The sequence below is a fragment of the Spermophilus citellus genome (assembly GCF_964194105.1).
Source record: "Spermophilus citellus genome assembly, chromosome: 19".
NCBI classification, from domain to species: Eukaryota; Metazoa; Chordata; class Mammalia; order Rodentia; family Sciuridae; genus Spermophilus; species Spermophilus citellus.
In genome coordinates this window covers 16,239,004-16,263,710 of record NC_138201.1, presented here as the reverse complement: position 1 = coordinate 16,263,710, position 24,707 = coordinate 16,239,004, and the positions used below count along the sequence as shown (strand labels likewise).

General features: G+C 49.7%; 1 protein-coding gene across 1 annotated transcript in view; it reads right to left on the bottom strand.

The window, feature by feature from the left end:
* SLC6A1 (solute carrier family 6 member 1) overlaps window positions 1-14,494 on the bottom strand; it is a 43,619-nt gene extending 29,125 nt beyond the window's left edge. The window contains exon 1 of the mRNA XM_081276142.1: window positions 14,363-14,494. The gene's annotated coding sequence lies outside the window, so the exon portion shown is untranslated. The remainder of the gene's footprint in view (window positions 1-14,362) is intronic.
* Window positions 14,495-24,707: the final 10,213 nt, after the last annotated feature.

Here is a 24,707-nt window from a genome sequence, read left to right as displayed (position 1 = left end):
GGGGTTGACTGAGGGAGCAGGCCTGGGGCTGTAAAGAACTGTGAATGTGGGGGGCAGGGGGGTGCATTCAATCCTGTGATGAGAATGGGAATCGATGACGTCATAAATTCACCACGTGTTTAGTCGGTTCAGTGCCCCTCACTGCTGGACCGTGGCATTGCCCAGAAGAGGAACCCAGGGGCTGGAAGCCACCTGCCCGCGGTCCCAGATCCACAGGGAGGAAACTTGATTGCAAGGTTCTTGCTCCTCATCGGTTCTTTCCCTGGGGCAGGACGCTGGGGTGATGCCTGTTTGGCAAGGCCACCTGTCAGCTGTGGGGAGATGGAGGCTGGGCGGTGGGATGGGAGGAGGCTGTTGTAACAGAGCTGCAAGCGGGGACAAGGAAGGCTTGGTGGCTCCACATGCCCTGGCTTCCATTCTGACTGCTGTCACAGCAGCTCCCTAGCTATCCAGCCGCCTCTGCACAGACGGGGACTGGGTGTTGCACAGGCTGGGTGTCCTCCGATGGCAGCTGGCGCAGTGCTAGAGGCAGGTGCACCTCCCTGAGTTCGGCCCTGGGTGGTCCGCTGTGCTGTGGTCTCCAAATCAGGGTTGTGCTGCTAAGTGTTAAACAACAGGCTCTCGGGAAATGCAGCAGAAATTGCAACGGGTGGCCGTCAACTGATTCCCGTGGAGCAATCAGTCCCATCTGGGCTGATTTGAGATGCTACAGTGAGGTCCTAGGGTTGGGAAGGAGACGCGGTCCGTGGCTTCGGATGCGTTTCTTTTTGCGCAGTGAGCCGTGATTTTCCGAGAGGATCTGAAGTCGCCTTCCAAGTGGTTTTGTGCTGATCACTTCCTCAGCTGACCCTAGGGGCCGCGCTGCAGCCCTCCAGGGTGCCAGCCAGGGAGCCCGACTGCCATCCTGACCATCAGCCTCCTGGGATCAGACTGGAGGGACCTGGAGGTCTCAGGCCAGAGCCAACACCCGGGATGGATCCGGAGGAGAAAGGAGTAGAGAGGGATGGGAGTCAGAGGAGGCTGCGCAGTAGGCAGGCCTGGGAGGCGGAGGCCAGGGGAAGAGGATGTGGAGAAGGAAGGCTGGAGGAGGAAAATGGAGCTGGGGAGGGAATGAGACCCAGAGAAAGCCAAGGAAAGAAAGGGAGGAGGGGAAATTGGATGCTTTTCACTTCCTGCCTGCTGTACAATCTTCCTAAGAACAGGAGGAGGCAGGGAGCCCAATTTTTAGCAGCGAGAAATCTGAGGTCGGTAGAAGCAATGAGGAGCTTGGATTTGAACCCAGGCTGCAAGGCGCCCTTCTGTTGGTTTTGCCTGGGTTCATGGGGACCAGCCCCTCAGTCTTTGCCTTCCTTGCAGACAGCTGCCTCTCCAAACCAGCTCAGGCATCTATTGAGGACAAACCCTGTGCTGAGCCTGAGCCCAGTTGGACCACAGGGGCTCTGGTGGAGGGTCTCTGCCTCTGCACCCATGAGGTCCTGTTCTGGGATCCTTCTCCCCTGCCTGCCTTCCGGCTGGTGCCAGCTTCCCAGGGGGCTTAGATTCCAGGGGATGCCTCTGGAGCTCACAGGGCCAAAAAGGATTCATTCAGATCAGGAAAGAAGAGTGACATCATGACCACCTGGCATTATTCTACCCGGCTCTTCGCCTTGTAAAACACACTCGTTAAGAGTCCCTCGGGGCTTTAAGAGCTGTTCAGTCATGTTCAAGATCTGCCTGAAGCACTCCGAAGGGCATTACGATAAAGGCCCTTTAAGAACTCAAGTTTGGGAAAAAAAATAAATAATTCCACCAGCCGGGGCTGGTGGAACTAAATGATGACCTTTAATAAGTCCCATGCAGAAATGCATGTGGAATGCGTGTCACTGAGATGGCCCCCCATGGAGCGTTGTCTCAGCAACACAGAACAGCACATCAATGACAGGGGCACCCTGGGACAGCTTTTTTTTTAAATTGAATCCAGGGACGCTTTACCCCTGAGCTACATCCCCAGCCCTTTTTATTTATTTATTTATTTTAAATTTTGAAACAGGGTCTTGCTAAGTTAATGGAGGCTGATGTCCAACTTGAGATCCTCCTGCCTCAGCCTCCCGAGTCGCTGGGGTTAATGGGCTGCACCACCGCACCCAGAAGCTCCAGGGTTCACACCTAGAACCCCATTTCCCCTTCTCACATTCTATAAAGGAACCCACCCCCCCCCCCAAGCCCCAGAGATAAACTCCTTGGAACAGCATCACACAAGGTCACGGTTAAGAGCCACCAGGGATCTCAAACCAGCAGCCTTTGGGCTAAATGTGTTCCAGTTGAGTGGCTCTCTGCTTCGAATTTTAAAACTCGAATTTGCATGTTTTAGAGAGGGGCGTGAGCACGTGTTTTCCTGTTCATTCCAAGCCCTGCCACTAAGATCCTTTTGTCCCTGACCTCTCTCCTCATTTGCATGACCTGCCTGGCCCTTGATGGCCTTCAGTTTGTGATCCTAACATGCTCAGTTGCTGTCTTAGTCACTCAACAAAGCACCTTCTCTAGAAGTTAGAAGAAGGGCAGGCAAGGGTAGTGTGGCCCCTTCCCTAGGGGCATGTCAAACTCTCAAAGTTTGAGAAGCATATTCGGTGTTGCACTTTTAATATTTGGAAGACAACCAATCCTACTGAACTTTACATCAGGGCTCAGTTGGATTACAAACACAATGTCTGAGAGAGACACTGCTGTGGAGTGTTTTGCAAGGACGAGGGGGCCGTGAATTTTCAGGGTTGAAGGGTCACATTCCAACATCTGAAATATTTTCCCACAAGACAAAGCTGATTTTAATTTTATAAGACTCAAAGCCATGCCCACTTTTACCAGCAGCTGTTGCTGATTTCTTCACTTCGGTTTGAAAAGAAAAAAATTGTATAGTATGTATCCCTACACCTTTTTTTTTTTTTTTTAATAAAAGCAAAAACACTTACGTGGCAAGAATCAGCTAAACTTGACCAAATTATGCTATGTGCAGGCATGAGAAGATCACAACACAGTCCAATTTTATGTATAACTATAATGCATCAATTAAAAAATAAATAGACTGAAGATCAATAGAGTAGAGGAAGGAGATCGGGGAGGGAAGAGGGGAGAATACCGTGGATTAAGATGGAGAAAACTATGCTACATGCATTTATGAATATATCAAAATAAACTCCATTATTATGTATAGCTCCAATGCACTAATTTTTTTAAATTAAATATAAGGGCTGGGGTTGTGGCTCAGTGGTGGAGCGCTTGCCTCGAGTGTGTGAGGCACTGAGTTCAATCCTCAGCACCACATATACATAAATTAAATAAAGGTATTTTAAAAATTAAAGATAAGAAAGGAGGAAGAAACAAAGAGACATGACCAGTCTATTGAATGAGTTTAAGCCAACATATAAAAGGAAAGAAAATAAGAGTAAGTTATGGAAAGAAATATAATGCCGACTTTTATTAATAATACTTAAAATACTGATTTATGTTACACCACAGTTGCTTTTTTGTTAATCCTTCCACAGTAAATCACTTAATATTCAATTAAGTTAAATTGATTCAATTAAACATGATTATAAATCAGAAAAATTAAAAGAGAGAGAGAATCAACTACATATTTGGGAAATCAGATTTTGGATAAGCAATTTTTTTTGTGTGTGCCAGGGATTGAACCCAGGGGCACTTAACCACTGGGCCATATCCCGAGCCCTTTTAATTTTGCATGTTTGAGACAGGGTCTCCCTAAGTTGCTAGGGCCTCGCTTAGTTGCTGAGGCTTGCTTTGGACTTGGGATCCTTCTGTCTCATCCGGGCTGCTGAGATTACAGGCGTGTGCCAAGGTAGTTGAGCAAATTTTCTTAAATCCCCCAAACAATGAGAAAACCTAGGAATAACCTCCAGTGGAGATGTCAAGGGGTGATTTGAGGTTGCTTTGTCATAAGTTACAATAGGGCAGGCAAAAGGAGTCCACCAATCCAATGCCGTGGGACTGTAGGTTAGTCACCTCACCTCTCTGTTTAAAATAGAGGTGATAATATCTACTTTCATGACTGCTATTAGAATTAAATGAAAGAATAGGAAAGTGGTTAGAACAATACCTGAGACACAGTAAATGCTTGGTACCGCACAGATATTATAATAAATGACCTGACTATCGCTAGCAGGTTTTTTTTTTTTTTTTAAGATAGCAGTGGAGAAAAAAGTCCTTGGCAGAATGCCAGCATTATCTTAAACTAGAGGTGGTCCATACAAGGGGATGGTAGAATTTACTGGAAGATACAGATCAAATCAACTTTTTACAGCAAATCATTCATCCAACAGGATTTCCAAAGTAGACAACGTATACTATGCTGCAATCCCATTTGTTAAAATCCTGATTTATTGTCAATCGTCTTTATTTGTTCGATGAATGAGTCTCCCTGACCCCTCTCCTGCCTGCATGGGACAGAACTGTCAGGATCTGAGGTCTCTCTCTCTGGCTGATGGCTTTATACTCTGTCCTCCAGCCCCCTAGGAACAGCAAAGAACAAAATATCCCTCCGTGTTGGGGGACCCCAGGACAAGTCTGCTATCTCTGGAGCTGGATTTGCTCAGACAGGTTTGTAGAAGCAAACAAAATGGTTGCTTGCATCTAAATCACCAGGCTCCCTGCTCTCTCTACTGCCTTGGAAACAGCCAAATGCCTGGATCCAGAACCCTTTTTCCGCTTCCAAAACGGAATAGACTCCTCTGCCAGCTGGCTTCTTTGCCAGCATGCAAATGAGGCGCTTTGGGGTTTCTTGGGGTGTTAACCCCCTATTCTCTGATCCCCGATGGGGGAGGTGAATGGATTTTGCCAGCTGTGTGGGGAAACAGACATAAAGGCCGCGGGTGACAGTATTTATTATCCAAACGGGGTTTGCAGGAGGGGGTCAAATAGATAGGAAAAAAAAAAAGACTTTCCCCAAGGTGCACACATTCATACTTTCCAAATGCAAAATATTGATGAATATGTTAGGTGGCAGGGGCTGTTCATTTGTTCCACTGCTATTTCCTGGCGCGTAATGAAGAGTCCTGTTGCAGGACTTGCGTTTGTTTTAGCCACTGCCCCTCTTTCAAATGCACAAATGACAAGCTAATGCAGAGTTGGGAGGGGATCCTTCTCTTAGAACCTCTCCTTGGGTTGAGTGACAGCTGGGATGGGGCGGGGTGCTTCATCTGCCTGCCCTTAGGCATCCTCCCAACCATCCTAAGAGGCGGGTGCTGGTTGGAACCCCGTCTTGCAGAAGGAGACACAGAGGCTCAGAGATGAAGGGACTTGCCCAAGGTCACACCCACGGCTTGGGAAAAGGCAGGAAGGGCTCTGACTTTGGCTCCTGAGCTGATATCTCCCAGCTCCCTGGTCACACTGTTGCCCCTTGGTCTTGAGTTAGACTTGTCATTCGTGGCCCAATCAGGATCACCATGAGCAGTGTCCTCGAGTCTTTAGAGAGGTTTAGTGGTCCAAGTGATGGGCCTTTGCAGTTGGCCCCTTCTGAGCCCCTGTCCCTCAACCACCCCACCCTGGCACTGGAGAGGCTGGAGGCTCAATGCCAGCTCTGCCTCTTGGTCATGTGACCTGAGCCAAGTCCCCCTCTTCACCTGACTCCACATGTCCATGAAGTGCATGGAAGCTTCCCTCTCCCAGGAGTCTGGAGGAAGGAAGGAGCGAGATAAGGCGAGTCTCCCTGCGGCCCTCCCTCCCCTGACATCCCACACTCCCGTCTTGCAGAACCTCAAATCCTAGACACAATCCCCCCTCTCTCTCTCTCTCTCTCTTTCTCTCTCGCTCCACCGGCTCCCAAATCAGCATTCAACACACATCACTCTCCTTGTGCAATGCCATTATCTCCCGAGGACACAGGCTCCGTTGTCACGGCAACCGAGTCCTTCCACCAACTCTATTTAATAATTTCTCAACAGTGGAGCTGGGCCGGCTTGGGGCAGGGGAAAAGCACGGGCCAGGGGGGACAGGCTCCGGGTCCTAGCACCTGCGGGGCCTGGGACTCCTTGCTAGGCCTTAGTTTACCCATCCGTAACACGGGTGTTTTGCAATGGGTGGGTTCTATGGCTCTCAGGCTTAAAAAAATATATATTTTAAAAAATCCTGGGCTGGGGATATGGCTCCAGTAGTAGCGCGCTCACCTGGCATGCGTGAGGCACTGGGTTCGATCCTCAGCACCACATAAAAATAAAAAATAAAATGAAGATATTGTGTCCACCTAAAAAAATAAATATTAAAAAAAACATCCTGAGAAACAGCTTCCCAGTTCCAGGAAGAAGGAGCAAGTAGACCTGAGCTACTGGAGATGGGTGGGAGATGTGAATGGGATTTAAATCCACAGGAAGAGCTAGAAGCTGCCTTTGGTCATGGACCTCTCCTTGTGCTTAGATCGTCTCCATAATGCCACTTTTAGATGTTTATGTGATCACTGTGATCCTCCAGGATCAGGGCTGGGATTGGTTAGCAGATGTAGTTTTGCCCAAATCCAGGCCAGCCCATTATTCAGACATGCAGACTGAGGCTCAGAGAGGGATCTGCCTGGGCTCGTGGCAAATCCAGCTCTTCCTCAGAACCTACAGGGATGCTTTCTACGAAGGCCAACTTGCACATTCCTAGGGAAGAGGCCCCCTGCCCTGTCCCTTTGCCCCCTCGGCCCACAGCTCATCTTGCTCTGGCCCCCACCTGTGTGGCCTCTGGCTGTTACTTAAGGAAACAAGCCGTCAATCAAAAGTGAGAGGGAAGTACCTATTCTGTGCCCCTCTCTATGCTGGGGACCTGAAAAGTCCACAGGTACTGTCTTCCTGGTCTTGGCTGGGAGCAGCTCTTTACAGGACAGAAACAATGCCAGGTTTATTATCTTCATGTTCCCCAGGAGAGCCTGCCAAACAATAGGCAGCTCAAAATTTTATTGGGTCCAGTTGTTTGCCCACATCTGCTTCTGAAGATAACTCATCTAGCCTTCTGAGGGGCATCTAAGAAAAACTTTGGACGCTGCCGCGGGTTGATGTCCACAGAACAGTTGAAGACCCGGAGCTGAGGAAGGCCCCTTGGCTTTGTGACTCCTGTCTGGCTCCGAGGCCGGGGAGGGGGCCGTTCTGCCCTGGCCCGGGCTGATGGCAGCCCAGCCATGCTATTGAACTCCTCCTGGGTTGGAGTTTTCATTGAATACCCGCGGCATAATTAACAGTGCAGCATCTGCTCTGTCATTAGTAGCATTTGCTGCCATTTGGAGAAAGGGTTCTTATCTTCCCCAATCATTAGTCTTGGAGACTATTATGGTGAAAATGGAGGAGGAGGGGAGGAAGTGGGGTGTGTTGTTTCCCTCCCCCCAAATCCTACTTGGAGCGTTGGCATCGAGATGCACGGGGAGCAGCAGATTGTCCCATCTGACAGCCCCAACCTCTTGGCTTTAGAGACCAAGAACCTGCCCACGGCCCCCTGTGAACAAGAAGCCAGGCAGGAGGGGGCCTCTCCCACCTCTTTCTCAGGAATGTGAGCTTTGGCCTCCAAATTCCACACACCGGGATCTCGGCACCAGCTCTGCCTTGTGTTAAAACCTTGGGCAACCCCTTGAGCTCCTAGAGCCTCAGTTTCCTTATTGATGATCCTGGGGCAATGATTGATAGAGCTGGGCTCAGCATCTGGGTCACAGTTCAACACTGAAGGAGGTCCATATCTCTGCACAGCCCTGTGGATGCAGCAACCTGTTAAAAATGTTTCTGTCATACATGCATGCCTTTAAATGGCATCTTTACAGACTATGCTTCAGTATGACTATTTCTTTTCCTTCTCTGAGCTACACTTAAAAAAAAAAAAGGTACTGGGGATTGAATCCAGGGGGCATATAACTGCTGAACCTCATCCCCAGCCCTTTTTAATTTTTTTTAATTTAGAGATAGGGTCTTGCTGAATTGCTTAGGGCCTCCATAAGTTGCTGGGGCTGGCTTTGAACTCATGATCCTCCTACCTCAGCCTCCTGAGCCACTGGGATTACAGGCATGTGCCACCACACCCAGCCATAGGAGGGTTCCTGATCTCAAGATTTAGAAACATCCAACCTAGGGACTTAGTTGGCCAAAGCCCTACAGTCAGCTAAGGCAGAAGACAAAGTGCAACAGCAGGATTGGAGCGTAGACAGCACCAGGAAGCTGGTGTTTTTCTGGCTTTGGTCACTTGTGTATTGTTTTAACTTAGCCTGAGTCCTTGCATGGTAAAGTTGGGAACAGAGACGGCAAATGCAAAGAAAAAAGTCCCTCATCTTCCTGCGTCTCCCTGCACAGTTTTGATGACTCAAGTGTTTCTTGGAAGGGTGAATGGAGGGAACAGAACCCAAGGGTTGGCATCAGCAAGATATATCAGAACTTAGGTGCTATCTGGGATGAGTGTCTTCACTGCCCATAGCTTTAGGGTCCTCTGGCAGCTGGAGAGGGTATAGCACTCCTCCCGCAGCATCAGTGAAGTAAGAATCACAAGTCCCAACCCAGGGGGCGGGGGCCCAGTTAGTGCTCCAGGCTCAGTGATCCATCCGGGCCACTGGGCAAGTTCTCGCTTCACCTTGCAGCCAGAGGGTGTGACACATCCTCCCCCTGCACCCCAGAGAAAAGCTCCTAAAGCTCCTGATAGGGTCACAATCTTTACCATGACAGTAGTCCAAATGCAGAGGGGAGTGAGGAGGTGTCTGGGCTGTTTGCATCTGGCTCCTGCGCTGGGTCCCAAACAAACCCAAGGCTCACACAAGAACATTTTCCCACACCCTTCTGGGTGACCAACACTTTCAGGTCCTTCTACACATGCTCACGGGGCCCTGGTGTTTGTTTTCATCTGAATTCTTTCAGATAAACATGCTTGCGTGCATGCAGGTGTGTCTGAGAGCAACCAACCCCCTTCTCCCTGCCAAAGTCTGGCTACGGCTGGGGGCACTCTGACCAAATGATCACACTTTGGAACCCCAAACTCTGGGAATGACCCAGGAGATATTCTTCTCTGGCCAGAGCTCAGATAAGCCTCCAACAAGATGCAAACCTCAGGGTTGTGCCTTGCCGTGCTGTCCAGCAAGTCTCAGTCCCTGGACCCTCGGTGTTCTGCTTCCTACCAGAATCGGGCTCTTCTGGGCTCCATCTAGTGGGGATACCTGGTGAACTTCGATTTTGGTGTGGTAAAGGTGATTCCTATTGGCTGGGAAACCAGGGAACGGAGATGAAGGTTTGGGGTTCTCAGTCTCAATTTCCCCATCCAAAAGATGGGGATAAGAATAGTAATAATACTGATGACAATAACTTCACTGGGAGCTCCCAGGGCCGTGGCAAGCTTTGACTGCGAAAATGTTTTGAAAACTATGAAATTCTGCCTAATTTTTAAGTTCCAAAGGGAATTCATTTGGGTCAAGGTCATTCTGATTTGGGCTTATGAGAAAACTAGCTTTAACAGAGTCTTTCCTTATTTGACAGAGGATTCTTCTCCGGAATCTCAAGGATCATCCCCCTGCACACGCATACACTACACAGTACTTCACACAGAATAAAAAGATAGAGCATTTGCAAAAAGTTTTTTTTTTTTTCTTCAAACTGTAAAGTGCCATTCTCATGCCCGAGAGCAGCATGGTGGTCACTAAGTCCCAGCAAAACTGTAATACTGACACCAAAGGTCTCCACTCACCTCCTTGTGCCCTCTCTGCACAGATCTTCTTTGTCAAACAAGAAGGCCACGAAAGCAACCTGCTGTCGATATCTCTTTCAGGGCATCTTTGACCTTGAATGTCCCTCTGGCCAGGTCTGCGTTATCTCAAGACCTGGCATAAGACACAGATCACGCAGACACCAGGCAGCCGACAGGTGGGGAGAGCTGCAGGTCACTGTCCCAGGCAGCCACGAGAACTCCTGCCTCCCCCACCCGGGCTTGTGTGCCGGATCGCATCCGGCCCCAGAAGATGGGGGGCCCCCTCTTCACAGCTGAGAAGGCTCTGGCACCCTAATCTGGTCCGTTCCACCTAGCTGCTCATCCCCTGCTTCCAGAGTGCCACAGCCAATCACTCTGCAAGACCTGGCCTCCTTGTAATTTCCAATTTGTGAGAAATGTAAAAATAGAAGGCCATTCGCTGCAGGCGGCTCGCATCAAATCGGATGCCACTTTGTGTGTCATGTCAGATCATGGTAAACGGAGCTGATGGCTTCGTTGGGCAGCTCCGGGTGGCTTCCCAAGCAGGGGGACGGTAGGGAAGAGTTAGGAGGCACCCCGAGAGTCAGGGAAAGGTAGCTGGGTGCAGAACATCAGCGCCAGCTTTAAATGGATTTTAAGTCTAGGTCACAAATATGTTGTAACAGGCTGGACACTTGGGTTCGAACCCAGTTCTGCAACTTAGCAGCTGAGAGACTTTGGGCTCAAGTTCAATCTCTCTGTCCCTCAGCTTTCCCCGTTAACAAACAGCAGCTATCATGCCACCCGGTGTCCCTGAGCTGTGGCTCAATTGACAGCGCAAATGGGGAACTGCTTTGTAAACCCTGCAGTTCCTTAAATGGGGGAGCTGTGGTCACTGCCAAGGGAGCAATACCAGTGGCCTTCCTGTGGCAGGAATCTAACATGGATTTACCACGGAGGTAAGTGAGGCTCCATGCCATTGACTAGCCTAGCGATCCAGTACCAAGTGCCTTCACTGATCCTGCCTGTCAGTATCTTTTTGTCTACAGGGATCTTGTGAAAATTACCTGCAGCCTTACAAGTAAAGCACATAGCACATTCCCTGGCACATCGTCAACCTGCAAGAACTGACAATTATTAGCGTAATTGACAATATTATCATTGCAATGATATTGAGTGGGTATTTTTTTTTCCTGTTTGTGTCTGAATCCTAGCACTGTGCCAAAATGTCACAGCTTGCGTTCACACCTACAGCCTATGCCAGGAATCGCTTATCTCTGCTATTAGCTGGCTTCCCGCTGATGCCATGTCCCCCTCCCACGGGTTCCAAAGGTCTTCAGCTGGGCAGGATATAGAAGAAGGTGTTGGATGTCCAGAAAGATCATGGAGACATATTTCCTGGGAAGTCCTATTTTGGGGTTCACATCTGAACTCTCAGCCTTTTCCCTTCCCCTCCACCTCTCTTCAGAGAAGGGGGCAAAGCCTGCGAAAAGGACCACTTAGGTGGTGCCAAGGAGCAGTGGATACGTGGCGATCTCAACATCTGGAGGGTGGTGGAGGTAGGGGATGAGTTTTACAAATGGAGTCGATTCAAGGTTTTTTCCCTTCTAGCAGGGGCTGCACCCTGCCTACCATTCTCCCCTCGCAGAGATGCCCCAGCAACATGGCATGGTTAATTTCAGCTCCGGCCTGAGCAAAAATGGGTCTGCTGCCACTCACACTGGGGAGCGGGGGGGATCTTGCTGGATTTGGGGCTCTTGCTGGATTTGGCATCAGGGATCTAACGGGGGGAGAGGGGTGCTGTGCTGATGGAGTGTGGGGTCCAGGGAAAGCTGAACACACCCTGGGCCAGGCAACAGGGACAGGCTCAGGCACCGTTCTTACACCCAAGGATGGGGTGGGGGGCTGGATTTCAAGATTCGAGAGGCTGGAAGTGTCAGGCAAGGCTGAATTTGAATTTGCTGGGGTTGCACTCTGCCTATGAGCCATATACAAGCAAAAGAGGGGAAAGAGAAGACATCTCCAAATTCCAGCTGGCTTGGGACGTCTCTATCTTAGCTGCTAAGCTCACAGCCAAGCCTAGGAATGGTGTCTTTATGTGATGGCAAGAAGCCACCTGAAATTTGTGATTTACTTAGTGTTGCTCTTAGCATATCATATGCTGGGAAGGTAGAGGAACGTCTATTGCTCAGATAGCACTCAGAGAGCAAGTCCAAGGTGACTCACTGTCAACCTTTAAATTCTGTCCTCAATAACCATCCCCCTACCCACTACCTCAATTTATGAATGTGAAAACAGAGGCCCAGAGACCCACAATAAGGCAAAGTTGGCTTGGGAATGACAAGAACAGAGTCCAAATCCCTGTCCTGCCTCCTCCCAGCTGTGTGACCTTGGACAAATCTCTTTCCCTCTCTGTCTCCAAGTTGCCTTGCCCAAGTAGGTATTAGAGAATATCCATTGAATAAGGTCATTGTAAGGATTATAAATCCAGTACACTGAAAGATTCCAGCACTTCATTCCTTCCCGTCAACAGGGACTAGAACTTAGCCAAGGTCACGGGCCAGGAAATGGCAGTGCCTGCGCTCAAAGCAAACCCTCCTACAGAGCTCATTCACTCCTGGCTGTGGACTTGGAGGTGACATTTGATTGCCTTCCTGGCCTAATAAGACAGGTAGGTTTTGTAGGTTCCATCACCTTTCATCCAGGCAGACTTCATTCTAAGACATTTATTGAGTTCCTGCTGTGTGCTGGGCCATGCGTAAATAAATTCACATCCTTGAAGCTCCTGGGTCGCTAGCCATGTAAAATCCAGGGCAGACAGAAGATACACAGCTACTGTGCATCTTTCAGCTTTGATGAACTTGGTTTTGCCTGGTCTTTATCTTCTCCGTTGCCTACTCCCTGGCCTTGAGACCCTCTCTCCTAGCTCCATCCAAGTCCCTAGGGACCCACTTCTCACCAAGCCTAGAGCCCTGGAATAAAGGGTCTCACATCAGGACAGATGGCTCTCCTTTCATGTCACATAGGGGCTGCCCCTATCCCTATCCGGTGTAGCTCTTAGGGAACCCCACTCTTCGGATGCTCCACTAGACAGGCCCAGCTGTGTCTCCCTGCCTGGGACTCACTGTTTGTCCTCTAAGGACTGGCCACTGAGCCAGCACTTGGATGGAGACAGAGCGCTTTCTTTGTTTGCAGCCTGCCTGACGATTTATTTCTGAGACTCAAGAGAGGCTCAGCCATTTTGGCCTGGCTGCTCTGGGAAAAGCCCCTCCCACTCCCTAGGGGCTCACACCTCTGAAGGGCCACTTTGGAGGGTGAGGATGCTCTCATGAAGACCTGAGAGGGCAGGCTCAACCCTTCCCGCAGGAAGTGCTCCAGAGAGAAAGAGAGGGCTTGCAATACAGGATAGTTCCCACTCGCCTTCTTTGTTTTGGAATTTGGAACTTGAGGTAGACTTTTCAGGTTTCCTTATGAATGCATCCCTCCCCACAAAGTTCTCAATGACAAAAAATAAGGCAATATTCAGCATTAGTATCCCCTGTCTCCTGCCCAAACACCCACCTTGTGTGTGTCACAGATTAAAAAAAAAACAAGGTCAACCCCAAATTCTACTCAGCCTGACACAGTCTCTAATTTGGGGGGTGCCCCCAAAGCTTAGGAGCCATTTTATCACCCACCCCAGCTTTCTTGGTGAGTGAGTGAATGCTCCCACCCCACATCCAGAGGGAACTTGGCATTATCTTTTGGCTTTTTAAAAAAATCCAATCTTCTCCTTAGGGTTCATGTCTATTTCGGGAGGATATTAGCTCAGAGAGTCAGGAGTTCCTTGTCTGGAGACGAAGCCAAGAGAAGAACAGGACATCGGTGGGAGCCTCCCCCAACCCACCCGGGGGATGTACAGGTACAAAGGGACAGTGGCTCATGACGAACTCATGGTCAATGCCCCCCCGGGAGAACCTAGGCGGGCAATGAGGACCCTATTTCTTGCAGGGAGGAAAGGGTTGGAGGACCCTGTTTCCTCGCGGCGGCAGGAAGACAGGGTCCTCCAGCCCTTTGAGGCGCCTCTGGCACCCCACATCCCTCGGGTAAAGTCGGGAGAGCGCGGCGAGAGGTGTGTGCGCTCAGTCCCAGCTGTAGCACGCTTTTAAGCCAGGGTTTCTTGAGAGCTTGAGATGTCCCAGGATGGGAGGGAGGTGTACCATCCTCAGGTGGCCCCCCAACCCCGCAGTAGCGCTCAGAGAATAAATGAGGCGCACCGCACCACACTATCTCCACTCAGGCGAGGACTCGGAGACTGGGCAAGTGGCGCACGGCCCCCAAACGCAGTTCAGTCCCTGTCACCCTCTGTCCCCTAAGGAATGAATAGGGCGCTTCGACGGCTCCAGCAGAATCCAGACCACCTTGGGGGTCCAGGCGGCACTGCCTCAGGGAAGGGACAGACATATGATTCTCGCGACCCTCCTTCGAGCCCCCTTGCCGCCCTCTCGCGCGTCCCCGGGGGGGGGGGGGAATGGCCAGAAGCGCACGTCGGGGTCGCAGGGGCGCCCGGCTCCTTCCTGTGGCACCGGGTGAGAAGAGGCGCGGGGACTGGAATCTCCCGGAGCCCGCCCCCGCTCCCGCCGGGTCCGTGGCGGCAGCTGGGGGCTATGGCCCGTCTAACCCCGCCGTCCCGGGCTCTGCGCCCTGCGCCCCGACGCCGGCCGCCTGTTCCTACCTGCGGCCGGGGCTGGCTGCGCGGCCCGCGGCGGGCGCTGCGCGGGGCGGCTTGGCCACTCCGGGGCGCTCGGGGCGCGGGGCCGCTCCGGGCTCGGGCCGCGCCGCGCTGCCGGCTCCTCAGCTCCGCAGCTCCGCGCAGCTCGCCCGCAACCTCGCCGCTCGCTGGGTCTTCGAGGGCGGGAGGAGGGACGGCGGGGGAGGGCGAGGCGGAGGTGAGGGGGAGGGTCCAGGAGGCGGAGCATAGTCGGAGGACACGCCCACCCGAGGCGGGGCTTCCCGCAGCCCCGCCCCCTACCGCCCAGTCTGCAGCTGCTTTGCCCGGGCGCCCCCTCTCTTTCGCGTGAGCCTCTCCTCTTCTTTGCTGTTCTTCCCTCAGCCTCCCTTTCCATGTCCCCTTCCCATTCTCCCCTCCTTCCTTCCTCCCTCCCTTCCTCCCTCTCCCAAGGCCCTTCTCCCCTGTCTTCCTTTCTTTCCCTCCTTCCTTCTCCTTCAGTCTGTTGGCCTCACCCCTGCCTTGGTCCGCTTGTCTGCCTGGTGGGGTCCCTGTCTTTTTCAACTTGGATTTCCTGCTTGGCTTTTACCTGGCCTTGGTTATCTGTCCTCTTTGTTTCTCTGGTTCTGTCATCCTCTCTTCTCTCTCTCCATGATTGGATGTCTGTAGTTGGGGGGCTTCCCGTGAGATCACTGAATATCACTGGGAATCACTGGACTCTTGGTACCAAGCTGGGGGGGTGGGTAGATGGGTAGGACTGTCCACTGCAGGGGTTGGTCATGGAGACACAAACAAGGAGCTGTGTGTGTGTGTGTGTCTGTCTGTCTGTCTGTCTCTACAGGTGGTAAACAGGACCCCAAAAGGAAACAGCACCTTGACAAACAGGGACGGCCAAGGACTCAGACCCCCTCCACCTTCCAGCTCTTAAGGTTTGAGGAACAGTCCCAGAGAAACTGCCCTCTCAGCCAATCCCAATCTGGAGACTGCCTCACCCTGTCAAAGCCCTGACGGCCCCACCCTCTTTCACAAAGGCTCCTGAAAATGGCCACCACAGCCTTCCCTTCTGGGTTTCCCAAGGACTCATAGAAAAGAGTCCTTTTGTCCAGGTCTGACCTAATCTGACCTTATACCTTTGTCCTCTGAACTGGCATTTGCTAATTGACACCCCATTCTTCCACTTTACCTACCCTTCCTGCTTCATCTGAACTGGGATCCCCAAATCCAGAGCTCTCCAAGATCACCCTGACTTCTCATCTCTTTCCCCACACTTTCACCCATAAACATGGATTCCTGGATTTTTCCTTGACCTATCTAATTTCCTTCCATTACGCCCCACCTGCGAAAGTTCCCACCACTCTCAATAGTTCTATCAACTTGGGGACCAAGCCTTCAAGATGTGAGCCTTTGGGGGGATATTTAAGATCTGAACCATAGCAGACATGGTGGTGGACAAGACAGGTAGGCAGAGACCTCAGGGTGGTCCAGGTCCAGTGTGAGAGACAGGCTTTCTCAAATAGCCACAGGAGGCCAACCTCACCAGCTCTGCCAGACACGGGCAGGGGTCCTGTCCATTTTGGAATGGTGCAGGAATTTTCCCTTAAGGAAGTACCATGGACCCAAGAGCCAAAGAATGAAAGGGAGCTCTCTGGATGCAGGGGTGGGGCACAGCTTTGAGCAAATCGAGGAGGGTAGCAAGAACAGAGGGCTAGTTTTGCTTGGCCTAGGTTCATTTCAACTTTCTCAGGTGACAGCACAATTCTACCTATATTCTTGATCAGAAGTTAATTCCTCTCTCTTTTCATCATTTATGCCAAGTCAATTTCCTAGATGTTGACCATCTGACACTTGAATGATCCCCACCACATTCCCCACTCCTCACCTGACCCCTCTGTAACTGTCCAGCACCTGTCTTCATCTCTCCAGTGATGGGGAGCTCATTATTCCACCAGGCAGATGATTTCAAACAACAGACTCTTAGCACAGTAGAGTTCTCAGCTCTGTTTGGAGGGCATGGGACTTCAGCTAAGGGCCACTGTATTGGGGAATTGAGGTGGCTGCATGAAGGGCCTCTGTGCCCTTCCAAAAAGCCTGGCTTAAGATCTTTCAGAGAACTCACATGCATCCCCCCACTGCCCCCTGTGAGCTAGGATTGCAAGCTCCGCAGACCAACATTCCCCAGGAATGTACACTACCAACTGCTGGTGGTAGCCAGGAGAATTTTTGGTAGAGTGGAATGGCTTAGGGTGAAAAGTCTCTTCCTACCATCTCCCTGAGACATTCTTTTGATTTCTACCAATGAGTAGAAATGCTAACCAGTACTTATTACCTCTTTAAAGAATTGACTATTCACATTAAAACAAAGAGGGGGCAGTAAGCCCTGGGCCTCCAACCTTGGTAGAAAATGGTATGCAATGTGCATTAGATGCATTTTTCATTTGTCCTTGAAAACCTATTTCTGGCAAGTAATACTGGTCTTCTAGTGACAGTGTGATGTAAAGTTTCCTTTTGAGATATATTTATTTAATCTAAATAAGGAAAATATTTAAGTAAATAAAAATAGACACGGTGCACAGATTTTTGCTAAACCCTTGTGGCTGGTTTGCAAAAGTTTGAGCGGTCTAATTCAGCGAAATAGTTCATGTGTCCATTCACTCCACAAATGTGCATCTCCTTAGCACCGGGTATGGAGGAGGACTAGACCAAGAGACACCAGAGTCTCTGGAAGATTCCATTAGAGTGGGCAGGTCTGAGTACCATATTAATGGATTGAACCTTGACCTTGAGGGGCAGGGTAGTGCCTCTGAATACTCTAGAGCTGAAGAGTAGGGTTTAAGAAAGCTGAGACTTACCTATGCAGAGGCACACGCCTGTAATCCCAGTGACTCGGGAGGCTGAGGCAGGAGGATCATGAGTTCAAAGCCAGCCTCAGCAAAAGTGAGGAACTAAGCAACTCAGCGAGACCCTGTCTCTAAATAAAATACAAAATAGGGCTGGGTTGTGCTCAGGGGTCAAGTGCCCCTCGAAAAAAGGAAAGCTGAGACTGGCCATCGATTAGGATCGATTGAAGGGGAGAAGATTGGGAGTCAGAAGACTGAATGGAGTTAGTTGTAGTATCATAGATGTGAGGGGTGGAGTCACCTGAGCTCCCAGCACATGGTCCATACTCAGTAAAAGTTTGACACTATTACTATTAATGTCATTATTATTGTCCTTTCTCTTTTTTGACTTGGGGAAGTTGAGTTATAGACTCGAAGGCCATCCGACTGGGAATGGTCCTCAGATAATTCCTAGTGAACTCTTTAATGGGTAAACTGAGGCCCAGAGAGGAGAAGTGACTTGCCTGAGGGCACCTGGCTATCTGGTGGCAGAGCCAGGGAGCCCATGGCCACTAGCTATGTTTCTGAGTTCTTTCTGCATGTTAATCACTAACACGTGGGAAAACCAAGGCACAGAGAGATTGAGTCACTGGCTCAGAGACACACAGTAGAGAAACGGAAGCTTTGCCACCTCTAAACCCAGAGCTTAGGGCCAGTAACTTATTAATTGTGTCCCTGAACTTTCTCACCATGCCAGACTGCCTCTCATCAGGCCAAGGTGCTGCTGTGAGAAGTGAGTTGGTTTGGAAATGCACAAAGCTGTAACAAACCTGCTGGGTGACCTCAGGCAAATCCCTTCCCCTCTCTGAACCCATTTCCTTCCCAGCACATTAAAGGACTCGCACTTTTGGTCTACCATCCCAAGTCACCAGGCTGCGGGCGAGATGCTTTGTGGGGCAGGCTGTGCTGAGGGTCTGTTCTCCTACCTCTCATCTCAGCCTGCTCAGGACCCCCATCCGCTGCTCATAGCAGGCTTTGTCTCCATGACAACATACAATTCCATCTTCCAGACTTGCCAAAATTATTGTAAGATGGAGGAACCCCCCTCCTCCTATGCACACACACACACACACATACACACACACACAGCAGATCTCTTCCATTGGGGGAGATGGGCCTTGTGTGCTGCTTTCAGAAGGAATGCTATTACCTCTGAACACTTGTCCCTGAAGGTAGGAGAGTTGCTGCAGTCACATGTGCAACCACTTGAAAAGTCACAGTAAACCTCGCAGGAGATAATAGAACTTAAGACCATTTCATTATCCTGTCCCCGAGTCACAATGGGGCATATCACTGCTGGCTGCGGCTTATTGCTGACTGTTAAATATTTGTGCAGGTCAGACCACGCTGGGATCAATACTGAAAGACTTCAACAGGCTGATGCTTCCACAGAGTCGATGCCCACACGGTGCCCTCCTCAAATATGGCCTAGGAGCAGCCCTGGAGACAGCCCCTCACTCTCCAGGGGATGGCTTGACCAACATTTCTCGGCACTGAGGGTAACGTGTAGACTCGGGAGCTAGACAGACCTTGGGCAAGGAGTGTCACTTTTCTGGGCCTCGGTTTCCTCATCTGTAAAATGAGAACTAAAATTGTATGGGTCTCAAAAAGTTGCTATGTGGTAGGAGCTCAGTCTGTATTTATAACGATGCTGTCATTTGTAAGGAGTCTTCATAATCCTTATGCTCTATCTGGTTCTAGTTGAGGGTCAAGGTCATGCCCCCAGGTTCTAGTTGAGGGTCAAGGTCATTCTTAAATGCTTCGACCTCTAAGAATCTTGCCTGATATTTGTTCCATGCGTGTGTGATTTCTTCTTTCCTGGAATTCTCACACATATCTTGGTTTTGCTTCTGTTCGGTATTGGACTCTTTGGTGGGGACAGAGACTGTCCTTCCGTGGAGCCCTGTACACATTAGGGATTAATACTTGTTGACCTTGACTCTCAGGGAGCCTGGGACTCTTGGATCCCCTTCCACATACATTACTGGCATGCCACCCTGTGAGGCTACTTTTAGTGCCCTTCAAAAGGTTTCCACTCTCGGGAGGCTGAGGCAGGAGGCTCATGAGTTCAAAGCCAGCCTTGGCAACTTAGTGAGGCCCTAAGCAACTCAGCGAGAACTTGTCTCTAAATAAAATATAAAAAGGGCTGGGGATGGGGCTCGGTGGTAGAGCGCTTGCCTCACATGTGTGAGGCATTGGGTTCGATCCTCAGCACCACATAAAAATAAACAAATAAAATAAAGGCATGCTGTCCATCTACAACTACAAAAAAAATAAAAATAAAAAAGCGCTGGGGATGTTCAGTAGTTAAGCACCCCTGGGTTCAATCTCCAGTACCCCCCTCCCCCCAAAAAAAAAAGTTATAAAGCACATTACCACTGACCAGCCTCAGTCCTATGCACCCAATTTCCATGGAAATGAGAGTAGAATCATCCCACTGACTCACATGCATGGTACAGTCCTCAAGACTTTGTGTGAATAAAACCATTTAACCCCTGCAAGACCTATGTGGGAGGTCCCACCCTTGTCCATCCAATATATAAAGAAGAGAGTCTCGGTGAAGGGCAGTCCTGCTCGTAGATCACACTTTTTTTTTTTTTGAGATATGTCTTATTAAATTGGTGAGGCTGGCCTCGAACTTGCCATCCTTCTTCCTCAGCCTCCTGAGTACCTGGGATTACAGGTTTGCACTACTGTGCCCGGCTTCAAATCCACACTCTTTTTTTTAAAAAAATATTTTTTAGTTATAGATGGACACAATACCCTTATTTATTTATCTTTATGTGGTGCTGAGGATCAAATCCAGGGTTTCACATATCCCGGGGGAACACTCTACCACTGAGCCACAACCCCAGCCCACAAATCCACACTCTTTTAACCACAGTCTTGACCTTGATGGTACACTGTGTCCTGTGTGGGCTGTATTTGGAGAGGCAAATTCCCAACCTCACCTCCATGCCTAATTTGGAGCATTATAACCAGAACTGGGGAAATGGTTGGTGAATAGGCAAAACCTCTGTGTGTCCCAATGTCACCTTTGACCTTTGAACTTAATCTTGGGAGCCCTGGAGAAGGGTGCAGATCAGATCTGAATCTTAGAAAGTTCTATCTAAGAGGCATGTGGCTGGGGAATGAAGCTTCATTAGAAAGTTTCTCATTAATGGAGTCTTTGTTTGGGCTTCTCCAGAAACAGTCGGAAAGAACTTGGACACAGTGGCTCATTCAGGATGCAGGGAACATGGGTAGGGGAGTGAGATGGGAGATCGGGAAGAGAGGGTAGCCATAGAGGGTACATGATTGAGCTCTGCCAGTTTAGGCGACTAAAGCTTCATCCCATGGAGAAACTCTAGGAAACGGTGTCTCATTCTCCTCAGAATCATCCTTTCCCCAGGAGCAAGGCAGCTGCTGGGGTATGTGGGTCAGCTTTCTGTTACTATAACAACAAATACCTGAGATGGTCGATTTATAAGGAAGAAAGGTCTCTTTTTGCCCATGGTTTCAGAGGGTTTTGTGCATGGTTTGTTGGCCTGTGGTAAGGTCGCACATCATGGCAGGAGGAGCATATAGCAGGGCAGTTCTTCACCTTGTGGCCACCAAGGAGCAAACAGAGAGAAAGAGAGGGAGACCAGCATCCCATAATTCCCTTCAAGAGCATGCTTCCCAATGACCTCATTTTTTTTCCCACTAAGCCCCTCCTCTTAAAGGTTCCACCACCTCCCAGGAACAACACAGGTTGGGGACCAAGCCTTTAACACATGGATCTTTGGGGACCACTCCATATCTTAGCTCTAGTGCTTGGGCACCATAAAGGCTACTCCTTTTTTGGAATTTTTGCCTTCCAAAAGCTGTGGGCAGTGGACCATAGGGATCAAGAATCCAGACCTTGGAGCCAGAAGTCCTGGGTTCATCCTGGGACTTCCCAGCTGGGGGGGTCATTGCTGGGCCTAGGTTTCTTCCTCTCCTCCATGGGCAAAGCCATGACTCCCCGGGATCAGTGTCGACAGGTGGGAGGGGTTCATGACACTCAGGGCCTGGCATGGAGCGAAGGCCCCATCTGGGCTGGCCGCATCTGGACGCCTCTATCTTCAGAAGCCCACAAACAGCGAGTGTGAGCTCCGCGCTCATTATCTGCCGTCAGAATGGCAGCTAATCACAATATCATTATTTATGAGAGAAACACAAATACAGATTCAGCACTTTCATTCCAAGCGGAAGCTATTGACATTCCTAGAATAGTTCTGGGAACGGGAAAGCCCACCCTTCTAGGCCCCTTTAGAAACAATTTGCAATCAGTGGGATAGGCCTGGGGCCAGCCATGGGGGCCTTTCTTGCTCTCTCTGATAAGGGGGGGGGGGGGTAAAGGAGGCCAGGGCCTGGGGTTCGACAGGAACTACTGAGTCCTTGGAGTGCAGCCTGTGGGAAGGGGCTGGAGGGGTGGCAGGTTGGGGAGGAGGGGACATGGGGTGTCTGCACCTGCTTCTTCCCTCTCTCCAGAACTCTTGGACTTCCATTTTGTCTTCTGTTCTCTCTCTCTCTCTCTCTCTCTATCTCTCTCTCTCTCTCTCTCTCTTTTGTACCGGAGATTGAGCTCAGGGGTGCACAACCACTGAGCCACACCCCCAGCCCCTTTTTACATTTTATTTAGAGACAGGGTCTCACTGAGTTGCTGAGGGCCTGGCTAAGTTGCTGAGGCTGGCCTCCAACTTGTGATCCTCCTGCCTCAGACTCTTTCTCTTCTTCTTTTGTTCTCCTTCCCTTTCCCTCTTCTAAAGCATGCAGACATTTCAGGTATTTACGCCTTAGAAACTATTCCAATATTGAACACAGAAGTTGATTTTGATCATTGCACTTAGTTATGTACGCACCACACCCAGCCAACAGATCATTGTGATGTCTAGGTCAGAAGAGCCAAACCCAATTTCCAAGGGACCGTGACTCAAGAGTCCCTGACTTCAGCAGCGGGGCAATGGTGTTCTGAGGGAGGGATGCAGAACAGGACAGCAGCCCTGTGGACAGAACCAAGCTCTCTCTGTGCCACGTGAATGGGATGCATGAGCCCTTGAGCGCAGAGAGACAGGTGGGAGCTGCTCTTGCTGTTGACCTAGTGGCCGGTGCTTTAGCACTTTAAATGAACCAGGATGGAAGGGGGGGGCGTGGCCCAGGAGGAAGAGGAGGGCCAGGTGCCTCAGGTGCCATGTCATGGGCAAAAGTATCTGAGGAACTTTGCCTGCATTTGGAGGAAGAGGAGGAAGAAGAGCAAAGGGGAAGGCATGGGAGAGACCCGGATGTTAAAATGCAGTGTCTAGCTAGACTTTTCTGTGCATAATGGACCCTGGTGGCATGCTAGTGTAACGAGGGACCCCCCTCTCAGAATGACACTTTCAAATGCATAAAATACAATACACGAGATGGCAAAGGAAGATGGTCTTCAAACTATTTTAAAAATTGAAACTGTGATATTTACATATATGCCCTTCTCTGTTAATGCATTAAGCCATGAGCTCTAATATCAAATCTAATGGAATTCCTTCCTTCCTGAGCTAGGCTCTGAGCAACTCAGTGAGACCCTGTCTCTAAATAAAATTTTAAAAAGGGTTGGGGGTGTTGCTCAGTGGTTATGCATCCCTGGGTTCAATCCTCAGTACCAAAAAAAAAAAAAAAAAAAAAAAGGAACTAAAGACAAATGTTCCTTCCTTTCACACAGGAGATTTATCCCAGGGTCACTTAACCACAGAGCCACATCCCCAGCCCCTTTTTAATATTTTGTTTAGAGACAGGGTCTCACTGAGTTGCTTAGGGCATGGTTAAGTTGCTGAAGCTGGCTTTGAACTCATGATCCTCCTGCCTCAGCAGGATTATGGGCATGCACTACCGTGCCTGGCCACTAATGGAATTTCAAAGCTGCGATGAATGTGAACAACATGGAAGAGATTTCTTCAACAACCATAAAGTGATACTAAAACATCTGTGGTTTCTATTGGCTGCAGGGTCACACAGGTATGGCTCACATGTCTGTGGTTTGTGACCTTCATTCCAAATGGAAAGCAAAGAATATAAAAAGCTATTCTCATGCAAGTTTACAGAGCCCTGAGTTCCCTCTGCACTATGGCCTGTGAGCAGGAGTCCCTGGGCTGGACATACAAGTGGCCACTTTGGAAGCTAGAGGGGTCCCTTCTGCAGAGTTTGCTATGAGGGTCAGTCCCTGGTGACCTTGTGAAGCTCCAGGGAACAGGTGTCAAGGAGGGGAGAGAGGGCACTTTCTTGTCCTCATGTGTGCCTGACCTATAGCATCAGTTTTAAAGAATTTAATAATACTTTAATAATATCTTACATTTAAAAATGACTGTGATTCTCAAGGCTTATCTATTGTGACCCTCAAATTACAGATGAGGAAGCTGAAGGTACAAAGAAAGGCAGAGATTTATCAAGGTCACACAGCTAGTGAATGTTGATGCCAACTCGGGTCTTGGGCTCTTAATCCAGCATCAAAAAGTGGAAGAGATGAGGCTAAGAAGCAGAAGTAAGGAGAGACCATGGGGAATCCTGAGTCCTAGACAGAGGCATGAAGACAAAGTCCTCATGGGGCAGTGGGTAGCCAAGGAAGGTTCTTGAGCAGGAGAATGATTTGGAAGCCTTGGCAAAATTAATCTGGTGATGGTATGTGGTGTGGGCTATATTAGGAGAGAGGGGATGGGGACTGAGAGGCATCACTTGGTGGCTGCAGTGATTCAGGAATGAATAATGACCCACGCCTGGCCAATCATCTTCTCCACTACGGTGATTGGTTCAGAGAAGAGCATGTGACTCAAAGTGGGCCAATCAGAATGAATCCTGGGAATTTTGCAGCTGACAGCCCTGTGGTCCCTTACCAAAAAAAAAAAAAAAAAAAAAAAAAAAAAAAAAAAAAAAACCACTTATCTGTCTAAAAATAAAGCTAGAATAGGGGCAAATAGTGGTGGTGGCAGTGAACAGAGTCATTGTGAGTCCTAATGATATCCTCTGAGTCCCTGGATCCAGCCATGCCTGAAATTGCCATGAACTTTTCTCTTACGTGACCTAAGAAGGTTTTCTGCCCCGGATAATATGTATTTATGTCAAGCTTGGTTGGCAGTGGGATTCTGTTGCTGGCTATCCGAAAGAGTCCTGCCCAATACACCAGCAGGGGCACCTAGGTCAAAGGGCAGCATTCTTCAGCCCATAAACCAAATTTGCCTTATGTATGCGTTTTTGTTTTGTTTGGTGTCAGGGATAGAACTCAGGCCCTTGCACAGACTCAGCAACTGCTTTACCACTAAGCCATGGCCCCCAGCCCTGGTCTACTACCTCCTTGTTTTAAATAAAGTTTTATTGGAACACAGGCATGCTTACATATCATCTTTGACTGTTTTTGCACTACGAGTTAGAGTTGAGCAGTTGTGACAGAAACAACATGGCTCTCAGAACCTAAATATTTACTATGTGGACTTTCACAAACA